Source organism: Argiope bruennichi, chromosome 10 (assembly GCF_947563725.1).
Source record: "Argiope bruennichi chromosome 10, qqArgBrue1.1, whole genome shotgun sequence".
In the NCBI taxonomy this organism is placed as follows: Eukaryota; Metazoa; Arthropoda; class Arachnida; order Araneae; family Araneidae; genus Argiope; species Argiope bruennichi.
The window spans coordinates 93776325-93790964 of record NC_079160.1 but is presented as its reverse complement, the minus strand read 5'-3'; the positions used below and the strand labels follow the sequence as shown (position 1 = coordinate 93790964).

Genomic DNA, 14640 nt, shown 5'->3' with positions numbered 1-14640 from the left:
ATATGCTGTGCTGAGTTTTAAAGCTATATTTAGATTTAGATAAATTTTTCATATTTATTTTGTATAATTTTATTCCATTTTTCACATGAATGTGTACCATAGTGTTCCTTTCATTATATTAGTTTTTTCATTTTGATTGTGGTGATTGTTTGTTTTGATTTCGTTTTCATGCAATATCTTTGATATTTTGGTTTTGATATCCTTGATTTATTGATATAAATATATACGATACATTTATTAGGTAAAATGGCTCATTTTAATCTTTGTTGGATAATTTTTTTTCTACATTGTATATTTTTTAAAAATATATTGTTACTGTAATTAAAGAATTCGTTAATTATTTATAAATGTTTTTAGTATATGTCACAGAAGGAATGAGATGACACTTCTGTGTCATGTTATAAGTCATTGTTGCCATGATATATTCTTAAGAATATAGCCATAAAGGGGGTATACTCTTAAAATTAAATTTTTATGTTAATATTAGAAGAATTACATCTCATCCAAAGCTTAGAAAGAATTACTAACTATTAATAAAGCAAAACACTAAGATACTTTTATGAAATTTTTTAAATGGTAGTAAAAAAAATTGATTTTAATAATAGATTTTATCCAAATTATAACCGTACAGCTTGCAAACAAATAAAACTAATATATGTATATTAAATATAACCACTACTTTTACAAATCCAGTATAACTTCCAAAATGATATACAATTCTGACTATACTGAAGTCAAATTTTTTTTTAAAAAAATCATTTAATAATATGACAGAGATATATTAGTAATATGTCTAAGCATAAATATTCAATATTTACAAAAATTATATCAATAATATGCTATGTTGCCATTATATCAATTTATGCTACTTCTCAAATATAAACCAAATTTGTATCTGACATGCAGGACAAATGTTGAAAACTAAGGTAGTTCAATAATTTTTAACGTAATATTATGCACAATGTATGAGAAAGTAGTTTTATTATAAAATATATTTACTCCCAAATGACAATTTGTTAAATTCATTAAATTATTTTTCATTAGTTAGATTATAATTTTTTATTCTCCTAAAAAAACATTTTTAATGTAAGTAGAGTTTATGAAATTATAATTTTAAATTAATTTATATATAAATTAGTAAAAATATGAGAATTTCTTTGCTTTATATATGCATCTGACCAAAGATTCAATCCCTACATTTAGTTTATTTCCCCCAAATCATTTATCCTATACAAGAGGTATAAAATAATAATTGTAAGAGTCATAACATTAAAATTGTTTATTTCATTTATTGTGAGGTAGAAAAAGAGTTTCATTACATAGTGACAGATACAAAATGGCCAAATGCACTTAAATATTAAGATAATTTTATAAAATTTAGAAGATGAAGAAAAATCCTGAAGTTCAATGCATAGTAGTGCCTTTTTTTAATTCTTATACTATTGGTTATCTCACTGGGACAGTTAAAAAAAAAAGAGGATAGAGAAATTCTGGTATGGTGGTTGGTTCATTCCATCTTGGTGGGTACAGAAATGATGTTCAGATAACTACTCCTTACCAATAGCAGGGATTATTTCGTGGTTGGTTATGGCCCTAAGGATTGAACCATAGCTCTTGCCAATGCTGCCATAGCATTCTGGTTATTCATATTTATCTGAATGCAATAAGATGGTATAGAGAATCTTATTGTAGTAATACTATGAATAGAATTTTTTACTCATATCCTCATATATTGGTAATTATAATATATTAGCTTAATTATTAAAATCTGAATAACTAGAAATATACAACTACTTATTTAGATGAAAAATTATCGGATATTCCAGAAAATTAAACCAAAATTTGCACAATGTCGATAATTGTTGGAAGTTGATAGGTGGTATGAACAGTGCAGAACGGAGGTGAAAAAAGCATTCAATGTTTAAGAAATTTTATTTTTGAAATTGAAAGAAAAAGAATGAGAATGTAATACATCATATTTTTATTACTCCTCCCCAAGAAAAAGTCAACATAATCTCATTAGAATACAGTATATCAATTTCTAGTTGTATGAAATTATTAACCTGAATTTCAAGCTATGACTTTTCATCATTTTTCTAAATAATACATTGTAGAATTAGTGTACAATTTGCATCACACTAAATGTAAACATGAAATCATATACTTCGTTGTCTTTTCATGGTAATTTTATCACAATATATATTGAATCTTTTGTTAGATAAAATAAAATTTGGCTCAAATATTCTTCAATATTTAGAACTGATATCATGGGTACTAATAAAGTAATAATCTCATAAAAATGTAAGCTATTTTTGCTTTTTGAGTGAAGGTTTTATTAAAAATGTCTTTATAGAACTTTTTTGAGCCCAAGAATTGCTTTCTTTTTTTTATTTAATCTGCAAATATAATATATATATATATTTATAAATATAATTTTTGAAGCAGAATCATGGCAAAGAGAAAGATGACACTTTGAATTTTTAACTTTGTTTTTTTGCATCCCGATAGTAAGGTTTATGTACAAGAGGCGTGGACAAGGCACATCCATTCACAGCGTGTTACAAGAACAAATTAGCATAAAAGAGTAGGAGAATAATTTTCCTATTCATTATGTGTATTGAGATTCTGATAGGGATTTCTTTCACGTGTTGACCACAGGCAATGGAATCGTAGGGATCTTTCAGAAGAATTTGCTTGGCTGTCAATTTTTTATCCCATTTCTCGGAGCATGGGAACTGCTGATGAAAGCATTTTTACAGAGATTTCTATTGCATTAATTAAATAGAAAATGTGGAAAGGGATCAGGAACTAAGAGAATATTTTAGAATGAAGTTAATATATGCTGAGATGAGCTAAAAAATTAGGAATATAATTAAGTTAAAATTAGATTTTAAAGTATCATCACACACACACATATATATATATATATAAAATAAAGGGGGGAAAAGTAATCCTTTTAAATACATATAAGTTCCATAAATTATAAAATTAGAACATCTTAACCTAGGTTTTAAATAGATAATTCTTCTTCTCGACTTCATTTCTCATCTTCCAAAAATAAAGATGAATAGCATGTATTGATGTTCTTCAGGGCAGGTTATTTTACCTAGATCTACAAAACTTAGCATATCTATACTTTGGTGCATGAAAATGTGCATCTCAGAGCAATTTTATTAAAATTTCATTGAATTAAAAATTAAATGAAATTTTAGCATTTTTCTAAAATTTTCAGTAATATTTCAGTTGAAAAAAGAGCTCATAAATCTCAAAAAATTATGTTTCGAAAGAATATCTGCTGCATGATTTTTTAAAATTTTTAATCCTGTTTTTAAAAAATATTTTCAGCATACTTTATACATTATATTGAAAATATTTTGAGCATACATTATAAAGCATGCTTTAAAAAAATTTTGTTTGGATTTTTATTGTTAAAATTGAGCTTAAACTGGGAATCAAGAAATGGTAATTTTATTAATTTGCCCAATTCCTTTATTTTTGAATATAGCTGATATTTTCAGTTATATAATAACTTTAATAAAGGTGTAGACAGAAAATTAGAATCAAGTAAAATGAACACAAAGTGTAAAGTCCTTTAAATAATGCATGTTAAATATCTGAAAAATCTGAAGTTTAAAAATATTTTGTTGAAGATGTCATTGTGATAGAGTTTACATAAAATACAGAATTGAAATTTTTAATGACCATGATTCCTGATGAGCTAACAGGCCACCAAATGTAGTTATTTAATAATTATTTCGTTTATTATGTAAATGATAAGAATTGATGTTTGCCTTAATAATATATAAAAGTTTTAATTAGTCTACCTTATCTTAATTCAGTACCATTCTAAACTTTGAATAAAATTATTCATTTTTAAATCCAGGGGTTTTACTGTTTTGGTATTTTTTGTCATACTATTTTATACATTTTGAAATTTAAATTGAATTATATAAACATGCAATCATTCGCCCAGTTTTGGAAGTTTTCATTTATTTGTCAAGTTTTTGTCTTAGAATTTTTAATATTTTTTTGGTTATCTATGCTAGTAAATATTTGACTTTCCTTTTAAAATTGCTAAAACAAATCTGTAAACTGAAGAAAACATGTTGGAATGCTATGTCAAAAGTCTAAGAAATGAAATGGAATGCAGCAAAATTTAGTCTTCTTTAAACTACATAAATTTCAAGTTGCTCTTTTTTTGTGTGTGTGTGTTCGGCATTATGATTTTTATTTTACTAGAAAATGGGGCCATTGTGTATCATCTTGTTCACAAAACTTTCACCAACAATCAGATCTTACCATGTTAAACCTAAAAGTACGGGTAAAACAATTCCAATTTTCACTGTTTTTGTAAAGACTTAAACTATTTATTTTTATCGTAACTACTTGCAATTTAATTTTAAGACCTATTCCATGCTTTTAATTGATTTTTATTTTCAATATTTTTTAATGCAAGAGATGTTTTGATCTTTCTATATCCTCTGCTTTTAAATACTATATTCAAGGGAAATAATATCACAAATTAATAAAGCCAGTTCTCTTAATGAATCATCTGTATTCATTTTTTTTCCTCTTTTGTAATGATATACTAAGGAAAAAAAATCCATGACCAAATAACAAGGATTGTACCTGAGCTACCACTTTATTTTCTAAACATTTTAATTCTTAATGTGATAAATGTCTATGTGGCAGATACTTAATATAAACAATGTACATTTGTAAAAAAGAAAAATGCAGTTTTAAATTATAAAATGTATATTGTCATTGCTGCAATATTTATATCTCATGATAAAAATAATTTTTCTTTATGAAAGCTATGTTTATTTTTTTTATTACAGTATTATATTCTTCAGTTAAAAAAAAAAGAGGAATATTTTAAAGTTTTAGTGTTAATAATTTGTATTTAAAAGGTATCAATAAAATTTCGGTGCATATGTTGTTAATTGACTAGTTTTTTTCTTCTATGGCACATTTATATCTTCAAGATTTTATTTAAAAGTAGATTGCTTCTTTCATGAAAGCTTTATTTTCATAATACAGATTATGCTTAGTTCATTTTTAAAAAAAACTGTTCATTGTTTAATACAATATAAGTAACTTGAATTTATCGTCTCTAAGAAACATGAAAAGTAACATGTTAATGAAAATGAATGAAGCAAAGAACTTTTGCTTTTATGAATTGTATTTTGTTTTTAAATGTCCTTAAGATGTAGCACAGATCTTTAAGAAAGATAAGAATTTTTCAATAGTCTTTTCATATGTTACATTATAAATTCATAAATATCTTTAAACATTTCATCAATGTATTGAACTTAAGTTGTAAATATAAAAATTATGCTGTATGCTCTCATATATTGCTGTGTATAACCTCATACTGCTTCTTTATTCAGCACACGTTATGTAAATAGCTTTATCTATGGAGATGTGTAATTGCGATCTCTTGATTTTGTTTCTTCTTTCAGTGAGTAACATTATATACAGGCCAGCTGCTAGGAGTGGGTATCTTACAGAATCTTTTAAATATATGTGGGTGTGATGGGTTTTAATGCATCAGTCCACTTGAATTAGCTTAATCTTTTTATTCTTGATTAACAAATGATGATTCAGATAGTTTTTACAAATGGAATTCAATGATGAAGAAGGAATTTATATTACATGAAGATGGACAGTTGATGTCGTTCAAAGGATCTTTCCCACCTACGCGTGGTGCACTGGCATTTGCAGAGGAATCCTTCAACGCAAGAATTCCAGTTTCGGCCCTTTCTCAGAGTATCTCGGTTTCCGGTCGCACCCTTCTCGGCGGACGTCCGTTCCCTCCCCTCGTCTAGTGAACTCCGAACTCTGCCCTCCGAGTGCTGGCTATCACCGGAAGAACGCAGAGCACCCTCTCGTGAAGTTAATTTACCACATATATTAGATGAATTTCATATTTATTAAAGCCATTTTTATTTCATACCAGTTGTTTATTAGTGAAATATTCAGCTGTTTTATTTTTTTTATACAATTTAATTTTTGAAAATTGTTTATTTTATTCATATTGCATCAATTATTTTGTACTAACATTGTATGTCCTGTTATCATTATTTAATTTTTGTTCAACAAGAGAGATGATTAAAGTTTTGATCTCAGAAAAACTAGTACTATATTAATAGTTACTAATAAAAAGATGAGAACTCTGCTGCTTTCAGTTGCATTCTTTAAATCTACTCTGTTATAACGCAAATTGAATTCACTAACTTAATGTCAAGCAATACTTACTATTAAAAAGAGGTTTTGAAAAAAATTAATACATGTAGGTAGAAAATAAAGTTAGTATTTCATAATATCAAAAAGTTGGAACTTTGTTAATAATTAAATATAACAAAATAGTTCAGGTACTTATTAATTAATGGTGAAGGATTGGTAATTAGTTGAAGAAAATACAATTTCCTTCATGTAAACTTTGTATAAATATTGTATGTTTGATGCTAGTTTTCCTCGTGCAAGTTAGAAGTGTTCTGATAGGTTGGTGCGTTTTGATGTTATATTTCACGAGTTTTCGCTCTTCCACTATTATTTATTAAATACCATCATTTATTGGAGTAGATTGATCGAAAATTGGATATATTGATTGAAGAGTAGAAATTTTGCAAATATATTATTAGACATTAAGATTGACAAATTATTGTTGGATTTGGGAATAAAAAACATATATCTGTGCGGGGTTTTGTGTGTGTGTGTGTGTGTGTGTAAATTAGATAAATATATAAAAATCTTTAGAAATTAAAGAATAAAATAATCTTAAAAGGATTTTACTGATTACTTTTATTTGTAGTAAAATAACTATTTTGTACATTAAGTCATTAAATCATTCCATGCAGCTGCTTTCAGTTGTAATAATAAAAAAGGAATATATTGACTGCTAGCAGATATTTTATTAGGTACTAGTAGTACAGTAGATTTTATATGAAGTTTTGAAAATTTAATTCAATCAGTTCATTTCTTAGTACATACATAAAGTAAACAGCTATAGATTTAATTGATAAATTTGAATATTTATAATTTCATGTCATGAATTATTAATATTAAATTGAATCATTCATTAATCCAACAGTGCACAAATTATTTATACTAAATCATTTCTTGTATTGGTGATCAAAACATGGACTAATGCATGAGTTATAAAAAAGTTGTCATTTACTGTCATAATCTTTTAATGAAACTAAAATAGTATTTTAAACTTAATCAAAATCTAATATGATTAGACATATATAAATTTTAAACTGTAAAATTCCTTAATTTAAATTGTAAATTCCTTAAATTATATTTCAAAATAATTTGTGTAATTACATCCACAGCAGACCAGCTTTATCTAATCTTTCAAGATTAAATAAAAAAAATTTCATGATAAGAAAATGAAAAGCAAATATTAATGAAAGTATAATACAGTAATTGAACAAATATTCATGAAATGATTTTGTTTTTATGTCTAATGTCATGTTTTTATGTCAAAAGAAACTTAAATATCTGGAACAACATAAGCACTCTGCTGAGAATTCTTTAGAAGAATATGCACATGGCTTCTCAAATTAGAGGAATATATTATCTTAACAACAATATATTCTTGAAAGCCTAAGCCATTGCTGGAAATAGAAATCAAGAATGATAGTATTCATCATGTCTAAGAAAAAATTCTGTATAACTGAAGATGTCATAAAAATCCTGCAGATCTTGCTCATTAAGGAAATAAGCAAAGGATTCTTTTAATTATTTATTTGACTTTGAATTTTTCTATTTTATTTTGAATGAATTTTCATTGTTCGCTTATAACTTTGCTAGCTGGTGCTTTAGATTCTTTAGGTAAAGCATTTTGTAAATTTTAAGAATTTTTTAAGGCTGTGTAAATATTAAAATGAATAAATAATCTCGAATATTTTAGAAGAAATTATGGAATAATTCTTGAAACAAATTTCTTGATATGTTTGAGTGAATCTACATATAAAATTTGTTTGCAAATAAAGTATAAATATTTGTTCTCTATACTTCTCCTTAAATATCCTCTAATACTTGTTTATTAGTTTAGTACTGCTGAATTTGACAAATCATGTCGCTGTTGGGTTTTTACTAAATGAGTAAAATTATCATTTTTGAGTAAGCTGTATTCTTTATCAAATGTGAATTATTTTCAGCTATATTATTATTATTATATAAATTTTCGTACATCCAATTTTCATATATGCAAATACACAGGTTGACAGACTGTCAACCCATTCATCGATTTTTGCTGAAAAATTGAAATCTTGATTGTAATGAGAAAAAAAAAGGAATCATTTTTTAATTTCATCCACTTAATGCTGCATTTAGGAATAGTCTTGTTATCATTAACGTGAGCAGATGGGTAGACTTTCCAAAAAAACTGTTTTGCCAAAATATGATTGAAATCAATACTTAGTATGTTTCAATGCCACATATTAAATTTTATCTACCTTGCATACAGCACTTTTGAGATATCCAGTTCAGGTAAAGTTAAAACATTCTAAAAAAAAATTTTTGGTTTTAGAAAAATCTGAAAGTTGGAAATTGACTAAATCTTGGAATTGAATTTGTAATCTATACAACTATTATAAATGTGAAAGTTTGGATGGATGGATGGATGGATATTTGTTAGTCAATCACGCCAGAACGGCTGAACGGAATTGGATGAAATTTAGCACAGGGATAGATTATAGTCTGGAATTAGACATAGGCTACTATTTGTTAAAGTTAATTTAGTAGTAAATATTTTATTAATTATAAACTAACTTTCCCTCTAAAAGTCGTCATTTTGTTATCGCCAAATGAGTAGTCCTTCAGTTGTTTTTCTTTCCCACGCTAAAGAGGCTAAGCTTAACATACTTTCGATCGATTATTTCAAATTATTCTGTTTAGTGTTTGATGCATTTAAAATTAAAAACTGTTAATTAATCGATCTTTAGGATTCATTTTGAAGTACTTTAAATTAAAATAAAACAGAATAAAGGAAATAGAAAATTTCTAATCTGCTTTGCGTTACCCTAACTGGCGTGGAAAATTCACGCATGCGTGGTGTGTTCTGATTGTTGACAACTATATTTTCATTTTAATTAAAAGTTTAAAAATTATGTGTATTATACTGTTGTAGACTCAAACTCGATCGATAAATAAAAGACTTAACTCGATTTGAAAGAAATTCGAACTTGATTTTCTATTTTGTTTTATTATATACTTTTAATAAATTTATTTATAGTTTTAAGTATATCGTTTTTTTAGGTTAGTTTTTATTTTTTATTTGTTATTATTTCATACTTTTTTGAAATTCCCAGAAGACGCAAATCTAATCTTTCGAAGAAGAGTAATAAAACTCGGGCTATGAAAGTAGCTTGAAGACTTGTTTGTAATTTTTGTGAGCACTTACGGACTGTCAAACCCCTTCCAGCTGTGGAATACATACAAAGATGCTTTATAAGAAGATATCGTGCATAGGCTGGATGGCACTCAAATGACCTAATCATTAACGGAGCTTGGTATTGATTGAGGATAAAATAAATTTCCATATGTGGAAAATGTCCCTCTGATTTCAGCCTACCCACACCGCAGCGAAGAGGGGAATTATCAAGCGAAGTTGTGAAGGAGCTAAACTACGACAGTGCGGTCTTAGAAGTGCAGTTTAATGAAATGACACTACTATTACTTCCCAAGTAGCATCAAGTCTACGAAACGATTCTGCACCGAGTAATAGTGGGTTGAAGGGATTATTCTTTCTTGACGCATCAGGAGGTACGGGTAAGACATTTGTGCTGAATCTCTGCTAGCTCAACTCCGCAAGGACCGCAATATAGCTCTGGCTGTAGCTTCCTCAGGCATTGCAGCAGCTTTGTTTAACGGTGGTTGGACTGCACATTGCGTTTGCAGTTTTCAAATTGCCGCTTAATCTTTCAAGCGAAAATACCCCGACATGCAACATCACCAAAAACCCCGGCCGGGGAGTTCTTTTGAAGCAGTGCAAGTTAATAGCATTGGACCAGTGCACAATGTCACACAAGCATGCATTAGAGGCGTTAAATCAAAACCTGCAGGACATCCGCGACAACCAGGCGGTGATGGGCGTCGTTGTCATTTTGCGCGCAGGCGATCTTAGACAGACACTGTCAGTTGTTGAGAGGGCCATACCGGCGAATGAAATAAACGCATGTCTCAAGGCGTCACCTCTGTGATCTAGGACTGAAAAGCTCCATCTTACAAGCAGCATTAGCGTGCAACTATACAACGACGATGAATCAAGTATCTTTGCAAATAAGATTGCATATTGGAGAGGGTTGTCTAGAAACGGATGCATATTGGATAATTCTATTTTCAGAAGCATTTTCCTATCCTGTGGCTGCAAAAGATAATTTATCATGCAAGTTTTTTTCCAGTTTGGAGGTTAATATAAATAATGTAGAAGGGTTGTGTGAGAGGCCAGTGCTGTCCCCAAAGAACGAGTGAGTCAATAAAATAAACAAAAAAATGTAGACATGATCGTCGGAAATTCAAAACTATACACATCCATAGAAACTGTGATAGCACTGCCTACCCCGTTGAATTTCTCAACTCCACAGAGTTAACAGGTGTACCTTCGCATAAGCTGGAGCTTAAATTTGGCGTTCCAGCTCTGCTGATGCGAAATCTTGATGCACTGTGCAACGGCACCAGGCTTCGTATAAGAGAGCTTGGCTGTAATATTATAAAAGCTACCATTATTACAGGAGCAGCTAAAGAAGATAGCGTTTTAATTCCCCGCATATCTTTTATTCCAAACATCTTGCCATTTTGTTTCAAGAAGTTGCGATTTCCCTTAAAATTTTCTTTAACAATAACGATCAACAAATTCCAGGACCAAACCAGGGCTTAATGTTGTATACATTATGGTATTAGGATAAAAATGAAATTTTCTCATAGGTCTTTCTCAATCAGTTACAAGTTTTTTGATTATATCATATCAGACTCTGCTTTCGACAGCACTATAATGATACGGTTTGACAACATTTTACATTTTGATCAGACCGTCAGTTCTCATACAAACACATCAAAATTTCCACGCGTACGAAGTCGCGGGTAAAAGCTAGTCTTTTTATAAAATTGAATAATTGTATGTTATATACAAAAATATCTTTCAAAATAATACATACATTTTTTTAAAAATTTCCTTTATGATTTTCTTACTGAAATTTTAAATTTATATTCAGACTAAAAAGCATTAATCTGACAACATAAAGGGCATCATTCCATACACATTTTTATCGGTTTCAAATTTCAATTAAATACATTAAAATTAATTACAATGCGGGATTGCAATATCGGACCAAAATTTCAATACCGGTATTCGTTATTTTTTAGATCTTAATACCGGTATTAAAAATTTTAGGAAAAGAAAGAAAACACAGTTGTTTTATTTGCCAGTTTTATTAGGGAGTGTAAATATCTCAAAAATAATTTGTAACCTATAAATTATAACAGTATACAAAGAATCACAAAAAAGTAAAGGAACATCTTATTTATTTAAATCACAAAAAAGTGCAAATATCACTATTCAGTCTGTGGTACTATTACAAATTTTTGAAAAGTGGTCTTAAAATACATAATGCATCAATTGTACTGCCAATAAGCCTGAAAAGTAATTTTGTGCAAAAATTGCCAGCTGTCGAAAACGCTCTTTCGGCATCTACGCTAGTTGGTGGTACTGTTAGCAATACGCGATATACTTTTTCCAAGTATTTACCTCTAAATCTCTCATCTTCAAATGAATCGATTTCTCGTCAGATGGTTTTGGATCTACTGCTTTCTGTATTATATTTTGGTTCGTTGAAATTTTTTTAATTTATCGCTAATTCTAATTTTTGTTCAAGAGACAATTTCTTGTCACTATCGACATTAATATCATAATAATCTTCGATAACTGAACCGAATTCTTCTGAATGTGGATAGGTTTGTAGGTAAAAAATTTTAAGAAAATTTACTGTAAACTTGATCAGATTTGAATTGGCTATTTTCTTTTCTTCTTTTTCATTTTAATTTTTAAAATCATTATAATTATGTAAATACCGTAAGACATTTTCTATTTCGATATGCCTTTCTTCTGTGCGATTTTTCAATGTAATATATAGTTCTTCAGATAGTGATGTGTGCTGTTCTTTCAGTGCTGCAACATGAAATTTATTGTTGCATTAGCTGTTAATAAATTAGAAGCTCTCTGACATAATGCCTCAATAGTCAGTTTTACTGGAAGTAGAGCTGATACAGTTCTGGATATTAAGTCGAATTCATTATCTGAAAAATTAATTTGCAAGTTTAAGTCGATTATTGCTTTTTGGATTGGATTCGTCAGTTTCAAAAATCGTTCCATCATTAGGAGTAAACTGTTCCAATGTGTTGTAGAATCTCATATTAACATATATTCTGTTTTATTTTCAGTTAGTATATATTTTAGAAATATGCCATTTTTTCTAGGAGAACGTTTAAATATCTTAACAACTTTTCGAACTTTATGAGTTATAGGAAGCAGTTCTTGATGGGTTAATATTTCATCCTCATTAGCAATATCTTCTTCAACAATTACATTGCTATTACCTTCATTGTCAATATCACTCTCACTCTTATTCTTTTGGAAGTCGGAATCCGAAGTTTCGATATCCACAGTATTTGGATTCTTCTGTTCTTTATTTTTTTCGTATAATACATCTATTACTCCTAATTGAATTCCATGAGCATAGCACAATTGCTGATTTGCACCAATCAACTTTCCAACTTTTTTCATAACTATTGCTCTATCAATCGTTATGGATACAATATCTTTGTTCAGGGATAATCCATGTTTTGCTAATTTAAGCCATTAATTAGTTAATTTCGCCCGTTAGGGAGGCATAAAAACAAAAACGTATACTATTTTGCTATGTTGGCGATCCCTGAACATATAGTGGGGACAATTTTAAAAATTTCTAGTAAATCTCGAAAAAACAGTATTTAAACTTGTGAATACCGGTATTACAAAATTGTACAAATGGCTCAAAATATCGGTGTTCAGTATACCTGTATTGCAATCCCTACTTGCATAGTTATGAAATATTAACCTTTGGTGTGAATTTAGCATTTTTGCAGACTTATCATATCATTCTTAGAGGGTGTTTTGGCAATAAATGCCTGGCATTACGTTAATAGTATCCAAAAATCAAATTTGTGCTTGAGACATATTTTTCCCAAACGATGAAAGCAAAAAATTTGACACAAAATTGTAATCTGGAAATTACACCACATTACATTTTCAATTATTGTGTTTACATGATTCTGAAAATACAGACTGACTGACAGCAAAACTCTTAATTCGGTTAGGCTCAAAATTTGATAGATGTCTACGCTGTCGATGTTAAATCTATGTACCAAATTTTATCAGTTTAACTTTCTCTGTGTTGTAATGCGATGTAAATACCTGAGTGACGAGGAGACACTATGACACTAGATTGGTCAGTATCAGTTTGTGTTGATCGCTTATTTGAAGGGAACATATACGTTTACATGGAGGAGGTTTTGGCCAGATAGTGTTGTCAAATGTGACTCCGAAAGGTTCGAGCACGTGCCTGGGAAGCCTTAATAGATGAAATTTTTTTGTCTGGTAAGATTATGGAGTTAGAGGCGGTTAACAATGACATCGATGAGCTGGTGAAAGAACATAGCCAAAATTATCGACGAACCTACAGAGGTGCATTCTGTGTTGCAGCAAAAAAACTCAGAGGAGATTTGGTTTGGAGGTGAGGAAATAATAGATTCAATAGGGCAACAGCCTTCGAGTAAAATTAGGGAAATTTATAGCATCATAATAGAAGCATCATCCTAATACGGCCGCAGCATAGTGCGCCACTCATTCATTTAATGATAATGCTATACCTCATTTTTGCTAAATTTGGAAGAATAAGGGGAGAAAAATTTTCTAGAAACAGTTTTCTTGCAAAAAAGAAACATGTATTATTAATAGTAAATTAAATTAATATCGATTTTTTTTTTTTTTTTCAGAATGGAACGCATTGTTCTCTTTTATATAGATTCGTATGGAAAAAAATTATTTCCTGTAACGGGTGTGTCGCATTACTATTAAGATTCGAGAACGAATTGCTGTCGTTGGGCGAAGTTTCAATGTAATTCATTTCTGAAAACTTCTGTTGATATTCCTGAATCAAACCGAAAAGAATGTGCTTTTACAGATTTTTTTCTACAATTAAGCAAATGATTAGTTAATTGATAAATAAATATCAAATATTTCATTATTTTTTGCCGTTGTCAGTAGCTCTAAACGTAACACTGCGTAGTTATTCTTAGAATATTCATATATAACACATTAACCCCTTGATATACAAATTTACTTAATTTCCTAATTAGATGGCAGATATTATTTGGGACAATTATCGTTATCTTAATCTCCAGAAAAATATATGAGCATTTGAGGTAATGATGCGTTTTCAAGTGATTTTAGCATTTTAAATTACTTAATACTTTCACTTAATTGCACATTTAAAATTAAAAATCAAATAATTCCATATGCGAGTTAGACTCGCCATTGCATATGAAGGGATTAAAAAAAGCCTATGCATGCAACTGAGGGGATAAAACTCACCT

The 14640-nt window shown here is 29.0% G+C and overlaps 1 protein-coding gene across 4 annotated transcripts in view; it reads left to right on the top strand.

Annotated features, from left to right (window-relative positions):
• Positions 1-14640, top strand: part of LOC129988316 (zinc finger protein 26-like) — a 49126-nt gene that overhangs the window by 30385 nt on the left and 4101 nt on the right. The window lies entirely within an intron of this gene.